At 50.7% G+C, this 13,172-nt stretch overlaps 1 protein-coding gene across 9 annotated transcripts in view; it reads left to right on the forward strand.

Moving 5' to 3' along the window:
• The window catches only part of SETD5 (SET domain containing 5), a 313,379-nt gene that overhangs the window by 223,365 nt on the left and 76,842 nt on the right, over positions 1-13,172 (forward strand). The window lies entirely within an intron of this gene.

Below are 13,172 nucleotides of genomic sequence, written 5' to 3' on the forward strand. Positions count from 1 at the left end.
CCTTGGCTCCAGAAACTCACCGGCCTGTCTCCTGCCTTCCAAAGATCCTGCTCCAGCGACGCCTTCCGAAGGGACCAGCGACCTCGACATCCTCTGAGGACTGCCCCTGCTTCGAAAAGACAAGAAACTCCCGAGGACAGCGGACCTGCTCCAAGAAAAGCTGCAACTTTGTTTCCAGCAGCTTTAAAGAACCCTGCAAACTCCCCGCAAGAAGCGTGAGACTTGCAACACTGCACCCGGCGACCCCGACTCGGCTGGTGGCGATCCAACACCTCAGGAGGGACCCCAGGACTACTCTGATACTGTGAGTACCAAAACCTGTCCCCCCTGAGCCCCCACAGCGCCGCCTGCAGAGGGAATCCCGAGGCTTCCCCTGACCGCGACTCTTTGAACCTAAAGTCCCGACGCCTGGGAGAGACCCTGCACCCGCAGCCCCCAGGACCTGAAGGACCGGACTTTCACTGGAGAAGCGACCCCCAGGAGTCCCTCTCCCTCGCCCAAGTGGAGGTTTCCCCGAGGAATCCCCCCCTTGCCTGCCTGCAGCGCTGAAGAGATCCCGAGATCTCTCATAGACTAACATTGCGAACCCGACGCTTGTTTCTACACTGCACCCGGCCGCCCCCGCGCTGCTGAGGGTGAAATTTCTGTGTGGACTTGTGTCCCCCCCGGTGCCCTACAAAACCCCCCTGGTCTGTCCTCCGAAGACGCGGGTACTTACCTGCAAGCAGACCGGAACCGGGGCACCCCCTTCTCTCCATTCTAGCCTATGTGTTTTGGGCACCACTTTGAACTCTGCACCTGACCGGCCCTGAGCTGCTGGTGTGGTGACTTTGGGGTTGCTCCGAACCCCCAACGGTGGGCTACCTTGGACCAAGAACTGAACCCTGTAAGTGTCTTACTTACCTGGTAAAACTAACAAATACTTACCTCCCCTAGGAACTGTGAAAATTGCACTAAGTGTCCACTTTTAAAACAGCTATTTGTCAATAACTTGAAAAGTATACATGCAATTTTGATGATTTGAAGTTCCTAAAGTACTTACCTGCAATACCTTTCGAATGAGATATTACATGTAGAATTTGAACCTGTGGTTCTTAAAATAAACTAAGAAAAGATATTTTTCTATATAAAAACCTATTGGCTGGATTTGTCTCTGAGTGTGTGTACCTCATTTATTGTCTATGTGTATGTACAACAAATGCTTAACACTACTCCTTGGATAAGCCTACTGCTCGACCACACTACCACAAAATAGAGCATTAGTATTATCTATTTTTACCACTATTTTACCTCTAAGGGGAACCCTTGGACTCTGTGCATGCTATTCCTTACTTTGAAATAGCACATACAGAGCCAACTTCCTACATTGGTGGATCAGCGGTGGGGTACAAGACTTTGCATTTGCTGGACTACTCAGCCAATACCTGATCACACGACAAATTCCAAAATTGTCATTAGAAATTGATTTTTGCAATTTGAAAAGTTTTCTAAATTCTTAAAAGACCTGCTAGGGCCTTGTGTTAGATCCTGTTTAGCATTTCTTTTAGAGTTTAAAAGTTTGTAAAAGTTTGAATTAGATTCTAGAACCAGTTGTAGATTCTTAAAAAGTATTCCAACTTTTAGAAGCAAAATGTCTAGCACAGATGTGAATGTGGTGGAACTCGACACCACACCTTACCTCCATCTACAGATGAGAGAGCTAAGGTCACTCTGTAAACTAAAGAAAATAGCAATGGGCCCCAAACCTACCAAAGTACAGCTCCAGGAGCTTTTGGCAGAGTTTGAAAAGGCCAACCCCTCTGAGGATGGCAACTCAGAGGATGAAGATAGTGACTTGGAGGGAAATTCCCCCCCTCCAGTCCTACTTAGGGAGAGCAGGGCTTCTCAAGCCCTGACTCCACAAATAATAGTCAGAGATGCTGGTTCCCTCACAGGAGGGACCAACAACTCTGAAATCACTGAGGATAACTCCAGTGAAGAGGACATCCAGTTAGCCAGGATGGCCAAAAGATTGGCTTTGGAAAGACAGATCCTAGCCATAGAGAGGGAAAGACAAGAGATGGGCCTAGGACCCATCGATGGTGGCAGCAACTTAAATAGGGTCAGAGATTCTCCTGACATCCTAAAAATCCCCAAAGGGATTGTAACAAAATATGAAGATGGTGATGACATCACCAAATGGTTCACAGCTTTTGAGAGGGCTTGTGTAACCAGAAAAGTAAACAGATCTCACTGGGGTGCTCTCCTTTGGGAAATGTTCACTGGAAAGTGTAGGGATAGACTCCTCACACTCTCTGGAAAAGATGCAGAATCTTATGACCTCATGAAGGGTACCCTGATTGAGGGCTTTGGATTCTCCACTGAGGAGTATAGAATTAGATTCAGGGGGGCTCAAAAATCCTCGAGCCAGACCTGGGTTGATTTTGTAGACTACTCAGTAAAAACACTAGATGGTTGGTTAACTGGAAATGAAGTGTGTGACTATGTTGGGCTTTATAATTTGTTTATGAAAGAACACATTTTAAGTAACTGCTTCAATGAAAAGTTGCATCAGTATCTGGTAGACCTAGGTCCAATTTCTCCCCAAGAATTGGGAAAGAAGGCAGACCACTGGGTCAAGACTAGGGTAACCAAAACTTCCACTGGGGGTGACCAAAAGAAAGGGGTTACAAAAACTCCCCAGGAGAAAGTGGGTGACACTAGAAACAAAGAAAAAGAGTCCTCTGTAGGCCCCCAAAAACCAGAACAGGTGGGTGGGCCCCAAGACACAACCCAAAACAAAGGTGGGTACCAGGGTAAGAACTGGGATGCCACTAAGGCATGGTGCCACAACTGTAAACAGTCTGGGCACCACACCAAGGACACTTCTTGTCCCAAAAACAAACCCCAGAACAAGATTCCAGGGGTAACCAGTGTAGCCATGGGAGATGACTCCTCAGATGAGGAGGTCTTCATAGCCTTCAACTGGAAACAGGGCCCAACAGGTGAGTTGGAGATTCCAGAGGGAAGTAGACACTTCCACCACCTACTGGTGAATGGAATCCCAACCACTGCCCTGAGAGACACTTGTGCCAGTCACACTATTGTGCATGACAGGCTGGTGCTCTCAAACCAGTACATCCCAGGTGAGACTGCCAGGGTAAGAGTTAGCCTAGACAGGGTCACTAAGAGGCCTGTGGCTTTAGTACCCATAGAAGTGGGTGGCACTCTTAGCTGGAGAAGGGTAGTAGTCAGTACAGACCTCCCCCTTGATTGTCTCCTTGGAAATGACTACCCAGAGGTTAGTCAGAGCCCAAGAGAGGAACTGGTCCAGTGCCAGTCCTCTCCCAAGGATTCTGGAAGTCCTGCCTCTGCAGTAAATGCCAGCAGGCCCCAGAAGAAGAAAAAAAGAAAACAGAGTAGGAAGGGTGGACAACCTTTAGCCAAGGTTACAGCAAGCCAGGGAGATTCTGCTCCAGTAGGGGAGAACTCCAAAAATGGCTCTGATAAAGTCCAACCTGACCCACAAGAAGTCCTGGCTAGTCAGGCAACTGTTAAGCCTGAGTGGGTGGCTCCTCAGCTAACAGAAGAAAGAGTGGAAGAAGGGTGTTTACTACAAGATGTGGTAACCCCCCACTCTAATACAGCAGACAGGCACCCTGAACCCAAAGAAGCCTGTAACTTAGCCCCTTCCCTTGTAGGTGAAGAGCTAAGGGTGTGGTTCTGGGCACTGACAGCTGTCAGTGGCCTCTGCTGGGTGTTAGCCTTTATGGCTGCACTATCCTTGGCATGGTGGTCTGACCCCCTGCCAAATAACAAGTTAGGCCCCCTGACCCTGTTGGTCATGGTGGGGTTACTCCAGCTCTGGGTAACCTCTTTGGGTAAGCTAGGGGTGACCCTGGCTAAGATAAGATTAGCAGAGGTGGATACCTCTGACCTCAAAATAGAGAGAATGGGTGAAGACATAAAAAGCACAGACAAGAGGCAGTTCAGACTAGGTCCTATCACTGTGGAAGTGGGTCAGTTCCCCAGAGGGAATGACCTGAACAGGAGGATGTAAGGCAGAGTAGGCCCTGCAACAAACCAGCCATTTCCTCTACTCTTCCTCGCCTGACAGACTAGGAAGACTCTTCCAGCGTTGGCTGAGTCTCCTGGCCTGTGGGCTGGGGGGGGCTTGTGTAAAGAAATGGCTCCCTGTTGCAGTTACCCCCCACTTTTTGCCTGATACTGATGCTGACTTGACTGAGAAGTGTGCTGGGACCCTGCTAACCAGGCCCCAGCACCAGTGTTCTTTCACCTAAAATGTACCATTGATCCCACAATTGGCACACCCTGGCATCCAGATAAGTCCCTTGTAACTGGTACCTCTGGTACCAAGGGCCCTGATGCCAGGGAAGGTCTCTAAGGGCTGCAGCATGCATTATGCCACCCTAGAGACCCCTCACTCAGCACAGCCACACTGCTTACAAGCCTGTGTGTGCTAGTGAGAACAAAATGAGTAAGTCGACATGGCACTCCCCTCAGGGTGCCATGCCAGCCTCTCACTGCCTATGCAGTATAGATAAGACACCCCTCTAGCAGGCCTTACCGCCCTAAGGCAGGGTGCACTATACCATAGGTGAGGGTACCAGTGCATGAGCACTGTGCCCCTACAGTGTCTAAGCAAAACCTTAGACATTGTAAGTGCAGGGTAGCCATAAGAGTATATGGTCTGGGAGTCTGTTTTACACGAACTCCACAGCACCATAATGGCTACACTGAAAACTGGGAAGTTTGGTGTAGGAAGTTGGCTCTGTATGTGCTATTTCAAAGTAAGGAATAGCATGCACAGAGTCCAAGGGTTCCCCTTAGAGGTAAAATAGTGGTAAAAATAGATAATACTAATGCTCTATTTTGTGGTAGTGTGGTCGAGCAGTAGGCTTATCCAAGGAGTAGTGTTAAGCATTTGTTGTACATACACATAGACAATAAATGAGGTACACACACTCAGAGACAAATCCAGCCAATAGGTTTTTATATAGAAAAATATCTTTTCTTAGTTTATTTTAAGAACCACAGGTTCAAATTCTACATGTAATAGCTCATTCGAAAGGTATTGCAGGTAAGTACTTTAGGAACTTCAAATCATCAAAATTGCATGTATACTTTTCAAGTTATTCACAAATAGCTGTTTTAAAAGTGGACACTTAGTGCAATTTTCACAGTTCCTAGGGGAGGTAAGTATTTGTTAGTTTTACCAGGTAAGTAAGACACTTACAGGGTTCAGTTCTTGGTCCAAGGTAGCCCACCGTTGGGGGTTCAGAGCAACCCCAAAGTCACCACACCAGCAGCTCAGGGCCGGTCAGGTGCAGAGTTCAAAGTGGTGCCCAAAACACATAGGCTAGAATGGAGAGAAGGGGGTGCCCCGGTTCCGGTCTGCTTGCAGGTAAGTACCCGCGTCTTCGGAGGGCAGACCAGGGGGGTTTTGTAGGGCACCGGGGGGGACACAAGTCCACACAGAAATTTCACCCTCAGCGGCGCGGGGGCGGCCGGGTGCAGTGTAGAAACAAGCGTCGGGTTCGCAATGTTAGTCTATGAGAGATCTCGGGATCTCTTCAGCGCTGCAGGCAGGCAAGGGGGGGGTTCCTCGGGGAAACCTCCACTTGGGCAAGGGAGAGGGACTCCTGGGGGTCACTTCTCCAGTGAAAGTCCGGTCCTTCAGGTCCTGGGGGCTGCGGGTGCAGGGTCTCTCCCAGGCATCGGGACTTTAGGTTCAAAGAGTCGCGGTCAGGGGAAGCCTCGGGATTCCCTCTGCAGGCGGCGCTGTGGGGGCTCAGGGGGGACAGGTTTTGGTACTCACAGTATCAGAGTAGTCCTGGGGTCCCTCCTGAGGCGTCGGATCTCCACCAGCCGAGTCGGGGTCGCCGGGTGCAGTGTTGCAAGTCTCACGCTTCTTGCGGGGAGCTTGCAGGGTTCTTTAAAGCTGCTGGAAACAAAGTTGCAGCTTTTCTTGGAGCAGGTCCGCTGTCCTCGGGAGTTTCTTGTCTTTTCGAAGCAGGGGCAGTCCTCAGAGGATGTCGAGGTCGCTGGTCCCTTTGGAAGGCGTCGCTGGAGCAGGATCTTTGGAAGGCAGGAGACAGGCCGGTGAGTTTCTGGAGCCAAGGCAGTTGTCGTCTTCTGGTCTTCCGCTGCAGGGGTTTTCAGCTGGGCAGTCCTTCTTCTTGTAGTTGCAGGAATCTAATTTTCTAGGGTTCAGGGTAGCCCTTAAATACTAAATTTAAGGGCGTGTTTAGGTCTGGGGGGTTAGTAGCCAATGGCTACTAGCCCTGAGGGTGGGTACACCCTCTTTGTGCCTCCTCCCAAGGGGAGGGGGTCACAATCCTAACCCTATTGGGGGAATCCTCCATCTGCAAGATGGAGGATTTCTAAAAGTTAGAGTCACCTCAGCTCAGGACACCTTAGGGGCTGTCCTGACTGGCCAGTGACTCCTCCTTGTTATTCTCATTATTTTCTCCGGCCTTGCCGCCAAAAAGTGGGGCCTGGCCGGAGGGGGCGGGCAACTCCACTAGCTGGAGTGTCCTGCTGGGTTGTCACAAAGGAGGTGAGCCTTTGAGGCTCACCGCCAGGTGTGACAATTCCTGCCTGGGAGAGGTGTTAGCATCTCCACCCAGTGCAGGCTTTGTTACTGGCCTCAGAGTGACAAAGGCACTCTCCCCATGGGGCCAGCAACATGTCTCGGTTTGTGGCAGGCTGCTAAAACTAGTCAGCCTACACAGATAGTCGGTTAAGTTTCAGGGGGCACCTCTAAGGTGCCCTCTGTGGTGTATTTTACAATAAAATGTACACTGGCATCAGTGTGCATTTATTGTGCTGAGAAGTTTGATACCAAACTTCCCAGTTTTCAGTGTAGCCATTATGGTGCTGTGGAGTTCGTGTTTGACAGACTCCCAGACCATATACTCTTATGGCTACCCTGCACTTACAATGTCTAAGGTTTTGTTTAGACACTGTAGGGGTACCATGCTCATGCACTGGTACCCTCACCTATGGTATAGTGCACCCTGCCTTAGGGCTGTAAGGCCTGCTAGAGGGGTGTCTTACCTATACTGCATAGGCAGTGAGAGGCTGGCATGGCACCCTGAGGGGAGTGCCATGTCGACTTACTCGTTTTGTCCTCACTAGCACACACAAGCTGGTAAGCAGTGTGTCTGTGCTGAGTGAGAGGTCTCCAGGGTGGCATAAGACATGCTGCAGCCCTTAGAGACCTTCCTTGGCATCAGGGCCCTTGGTACTAGAAGTACCAGTTACAAGGGACTTATCTGGATGCCAGGGTCTGCCAATTGTGGATACAAAAGTACAGGTTAGGGAAAGAACACTGGTGCTGGGGCCTGGTTAGCAGGCCTCAGCACACTTTCAATTGTAAACATAGCATCAGCAAAGGCAAAAAGTCAGGGGGCAACCATGCCAAGGAGGCATTTCCTTACATTTGGTATCAAACTTCTCAGCACAATAAATGCACACTGATGCCAGTGTACATTTTATTGTAAAATACACCACAGAGGGCACCTTAGAGGTGCCCCCTGAAACTTAACCGACTATCTGTGTAGGCTGACTAGTTTTAGCAGCCTGCCACAAACCGAGACATGTTGCTGGCCCCATGGGGAGAGTGCCTTTGTCACTCTGAGGCCAGTAACAAAGCCTGCACTGGGTGGAGATGCTAACACCTCTCCCAAGCAGGAATTGTCACACCTGGCGGTGAGCCTCAAAGGCTCACCTCCTTTGTGCCAACCCAGCAGGACACTCCAGCTAGTGGAGTTGCCCGCCCCCTCCGGCCAGGCCCCACTTTTGGCGGCAAGGCCGGAGAAAATAATGAGAATAACAAGGAGGAGTCACTGGCCAGTCAGGACAGCCCCTAAGGTGTCCTGAGCTGAGGTGACTCTAACTTTTAGAAATCCTCCATCTTGCAGATGGAGGATTCCCCCAATAGGGTTAGGATTGTGACCCCCTCCCCTTGGGAGGAGGCACAAAGAGGGTGTACCCACCCTCAGGGCTAGTAGCCATTGGCTACTAACCCCCCAGACCTAAACACGCCCTTAAATTTAGTATTTAAGGGCTACCCTGAACCCTAGAAAATTAGATTCCTGCAACAAGAAGAAGGACTGCCCAGCTGAAAACCCCTGCAGCGGAAGACCAGAAGACGACAACTGCCTTGGCTCCAGAAACTCACCGGCCTGTCTCCTGCCTTCCAAAGATCCTGCTCCAGCGACGCCTTCCGAAGGGACCAGCGACCTCGATATCCTCTGAGGACTGCCCCTGCTTCGAAAAGACAAGAAACTCCCGAGGACAGCGGACCTGCTCCAAGAAAAGCTGCAACTTTGTTTCCAGCAGCTTTAAAGAACCCTGCAAACTCCCCGCAAGAAGCGTGAGACTTGCAACACTGCACCCGGCGACCCCGACTCGGCTGGTGGCGATCCAACACCTCAGGAGGGACCCCAGGACTACTCTGATACTGTGAGTACCAAAACCTGTCCCCCCTGAGCCCCCACAGCGCCGCCTGCAGAGGGAATCCCGAGGCTTCCCCTGACCGCGACTCTTTGAACCTAAAGTCCCGACGCCTGGGAGAGACCCTGCACCCGCAGCCCCCAGGACCTGAAGGACCGGACTTTCACTGGAGAAGCGACCCCCAGGAGTCCCTCTCCCTCGCCCAAGTGGAGGTTTCCCCGAGGAATCCCCCCCTTGCCTGCCTGCAGCGCTGAAGAGATCCCGAGATCTCTCATAGACTAACATTGCGAACCCGACGCTTGTTTCTACACTGCACCCGGCCGCCCCCGCGCTGCTGAGGGTGAAATTTCTGTGTGGACTTGTGTCCCCCCCGGTGCCCTACAAAACCCCCCTGGTCTGTCCTCCGAAGACGCGGGTACTTACCTGCAAGCAGACCGGAACCGGGGCACCCCCTTCTCTCCATTCTAGCCTATGTGTTTTGGGCACCACTTTGAACTCTGCACCTGACCGGCCCTGAGCTGCTGGTGTGGTGACTTTGGGGTTGCTCCGAACCCCCAACGGTGGGCTACCTTGGACCAAGAACTGAACCCTGTAAGTGTCTTACTTACCTGGTAAAACTAACAAATACTTACCTCCCCTAGGAACTGTGAAAATTGCACTAAGTGTCCACTTTTAAAACAGCTATTTGTCAATAACTTGAAAAGTATACATGCAATTTTGATGATTTGAAGTTCCTAAAGTACTTACCTGCAATACCTTTCGAATGAGATATTACATGTAGAATTTGAACCTGTGGTTCTTAAAATAAACTAAGAAAAGATATTTTTCTATATAACAACCTATTGGCTGGATTTGTCTCTGAGTGTGTGTACCTCATTTATTGTCTATGTGTATGTACAACAAATGCTTAACACTACTCCTTGGATAAGCCTACTGCTCGACCACACTACCACAAAATAGAGCATTAGTATTATCTATTTTTACCACTATTTTACCTCTAAGGGGAACCCTTGGACTCTGTGCATGCTATTCCTTACTTTGAAATAGCACATACAGAGCCAACTTCCTACAGCCGGTCAGGTGCAGAGTTCAAAGTGGTGCCCAAAACGCATAGGCTAGAATGGAGAGAAGGGGGTGCCCCGGTTCCGGTCTGCTTGCAGGTAAGTACCCGCGTCTTCGGAGGGCAGACCAGGGGGGTTTTGTAGGGCACCGGGGGGGACACAAGTCCACACAGAAATTTCACCCTCAGCGGCGCGGGGGCGGCCGGGTGCAGTGTAGAAACAAGCGTCGGGTTCGCAATGTTAGTCTATGAGAGATCTCGGGATCTCTTCAGCGCTGCAGGCAGGCAAGGGGGGGATTCCTCGGGGAAACCTCCACTTGGGCAAGGGAGAGGGACTCCTGGGGGTCACTTCTCCAGTGAAAGTCCGGTCCTTCAGGTCCTGGGGGCTGCGGGTGCAGGGTCTCTCCCAGGCGTCGGGACTTTAGGTTCAAAGAGTCGCGGTCAGGGGAAGCCTCGGGATTCCCTCTGCAGGCGGCGCTGTGGGGGCTCAGGGGGGACAGGTTTTGGTACTCACAGTATCAGAGAAGTCCTGGGGTCCCTCCTGAGGTGTTGGATCGCCACCAGCCGAGTCGGGGTCGCCGGGTGCAGTGTTGCAAGTCTCACGCTTCTTGCGGGGAGCTTGCAGGGTTCTTTAAAGTTGCTGGAAACAAAGTTGCAGCTTTTCTTGGAGCAGGTCCGCTGTCCTCGGGAGTTTCTTGTCTTTTCGAAGCAGGGGCAGTCCTCAGAGGATGTCGAGGTCGCTGGTCCCTTTGGAAGGCGTCGCTGGAGCAGGATCTTTGGAGGGCAGGAGACAGGCCGGTGAGTTTCTGGAGCCAAGGCAGTTGTCGTCTTCTGGTCTTCCGCTGCAGGGGTTTTCAGCTGGGCAGTCCTTCTTCTTGTAGTTGCAGGAATCTAATTTTCTAGGGTTCAGGGTAGCCCTTAAATACTAAATTTAAGGGCGTGTTTAGGTCTGGGGGGTTAGTAGCCAATGGCTACTAGCCCTGATGGTGGGTACACCCTCTTTGTGCCTCCTCCCAAGGGGAGGGGGTCACAATCCTAACCCTATTGGGGGAATCCTCCATCTGCAAGATGGAGGATTTCTAAAAGTTAGTCACTTCAGCTCAGGACACCTTAGGGGCTGTCCTGACTGGCCAGTGACTCCTCCTTGTTTTTCTCATTATTTTCTCCGGCCTTGCCGCCAAAAGTGGGGCCTGGCCGGAGGGGGCGGGCAACTCCACTAGCTGGAGTGTCCTGCTGGGTTGGCACAAAGGAGGTGAGCCTTTGAGGCTCACCGCCAGGTGTGACAATTCCTACCTGGGGGAGGTGTTAGCATCTCCACCCAGTGCAGGCTTTGTTACTGGCCTCAGAGTGACAAAGGCACTCTCCCCATGGGGCCAGCAACATGTCTCGGTTTGTGGCAGGCTGCTAAAACTAGTCAGCCTACACAGATAGTCGGTTAAGTTTCAGGGGGCACCTCTAAGGTGCCCTCTGGGGTGTATTTTATAATAAAATGTACACTGGCATCAGTGTGCATTTATTGTGCTGAGAAGTTTGATACCAAACTTCCCAGTTTTCAGTGTAGCCATTATGGTGCTGTGGAGTTCGTGTTTGACAGACTCCCAGACCATATACTCTTATGGCTACCCTGCACTTACAATGTCTAAGGTTTTGTTTAGACACTGTAGGGGTACCATGCTCATGCACTGGTACCCTCACCTATGGTATAGTGCACCCTGCCTTAGGGCTGTAAGGCCTGCTAGAGGGGTGTCTTACCTATACTGCATAGGCAGTGAGAGGCTGGCATGGCACCCTGAGGGGAGTGCCATGTCGACTTACTCATTTTGTTCTCACTAGCACACACAGGCTTGTAAGCAGTGTGTCTGTGCTGAGTGAGGGGTCTCTAGGGTGGCATAAGACATGCTGCATCCCTTAGAGACCTTCCTTGGCATCAGGGCCCTTGGTACTAGAAGTACCAGTTACAAGGGACTTATCTGAATGCCAGGGTGTGCCAATTGTGGATACAATGGTACATTTTAGGTGAAGGAACACTGGTGCTGGGGCCTGGTTAGCAGGGTCCCAGCACTCTTCTCAGTCAAGTCAGCATCAGTATCAGGCAAAAAGTGGGGGGTAACTGCAACAGGGAGCCATTTCTTTACAATTGCCGATTAGAATGCATCTAGACACATAATGTCTGGGCTCAACACTGCGGACTCCGTCACCTGTTCCATGGACACTTCCATCCCGATGAGTCATTATACTGGCTTTGAACATCCAACTTTTCCTCACTTGTCCAAGCAAGTCTTACAGATCTCCCTTTTGACAAGGGCACCTTTCCTCAGCGACACAGTGGAATCATTTCTGGAAAGATTTAAATCTTCAAGAGCCTCCGCCAAATCACTGGGACTTCAGCTTCCATCATCAGCTAAGGACGTTTGTTACTTTTGCCGCTTTCATGGCTTTGGAAGGGTTAGTCCATTCACCCCGGCAATATCAATCACTTGACAGTAGGTTAATCTCAGTGTCTGCCAATACCGGGGGCCACAGTGGAGGAAGGGGCCGTGAATCTGCCTTGCAGCCCTCCTCCTCTCCCACAGCTTCCAGTGAAGCAGGCCTAGTTTGTTTCTCCAATCTCACTCTAAGTGGGAAACAGCCTTAACAAAACATCTCGAACCACCCTGTGCCTTTACAACGCAGCCTGAACCTTTGCCACGTAACTCATTACAACTGCTTCCCTTGGGGAAAGCGTTGTTCGACTTTAAGTCCAACACTTTACCTACTGTGGTGCAGACTGGAGTTGGAATAGTAAATTGTGCTATTCCAAAGTCCAGCATTTTCCCCAAGGCAAGTCATTGTAATGACTTGCGTGGTAAAGGAATGCATTGTAGAGACGCATTCATGGTGCAGGCCGCTGTTGTTCTGACATGTAACGCTCTGAGCTTGTGGGAGAGTGGATGTCCCGTTTTCTTCAAGTCTGGAAGGCTGCTACTTTGGACCAGTGGGTCCTTTAAATTATAAGAAAGGGCTACACCTTTCCCTTCCTTCAGGTTCCACCCTCCAGTCCACTTTTCCATCCTACCTGCTCCCTACTATTTAGCCATTCTACAGCAGGAGGTGGCCACTCTCCTTTTGAAAGAAGCGGTGGAGTTAGTGCCAGAAAGGGATATAGGGTGGGGTTGTTATGTGTGCTACTTCCTGGTGTCCAAGAAGGACACGGTCTATGTCCCATCCTAGACCGCAGCAGTCTAAACTTGTTCCTCAAAAAAGAAATGTTGAAAATTCTGACGCTCACTCAGCTTCTACGGACATTGAAGCTTGGAGACTGGAGGATGCGTACTTCCACATCCCTATCCTGTGAGCTCATCGGAGGTTCTTGGGGTTTGTAATGGATTTTACACACTACCACTTTGCGGTACTTTGGTTTGGCTTTGGTACCTCAGGTCTTCATGGAAGTGGTTGCAACCCATTTCAGACAGTCTGGTATTCCTATTTTCCCCTACCTGGATTACTGGCTGCTCAAAGACAGCTAGCCAGAGATGATGGTGTGGCATTTGCTGTCGACTGCGTCTCTGCTGTTCGACCTAGGCTCTTCATAGCCAATCACCTAGCGGGTGCCTCTGAATGTCAGAGCTGACAGCCTGAACTTGCGTTAACTTGCAGATCATGAGTAACGTCT

The sequence above is a fragment of the Pleurodeles waltl genome, chromosome 9, assembly GCF_031143425.1.
Source record: "Pleurodeles waltl isolate 20211129_DDA chromosome 9, aPleWal1.hap1.20221129, whole genome shotgun sequence".
NCBI lineage: Eukaryota > Metazoa > Chordata > Amphibia > Caudata > Salamandridae > Pleurodeles > Pleurodeles waltl.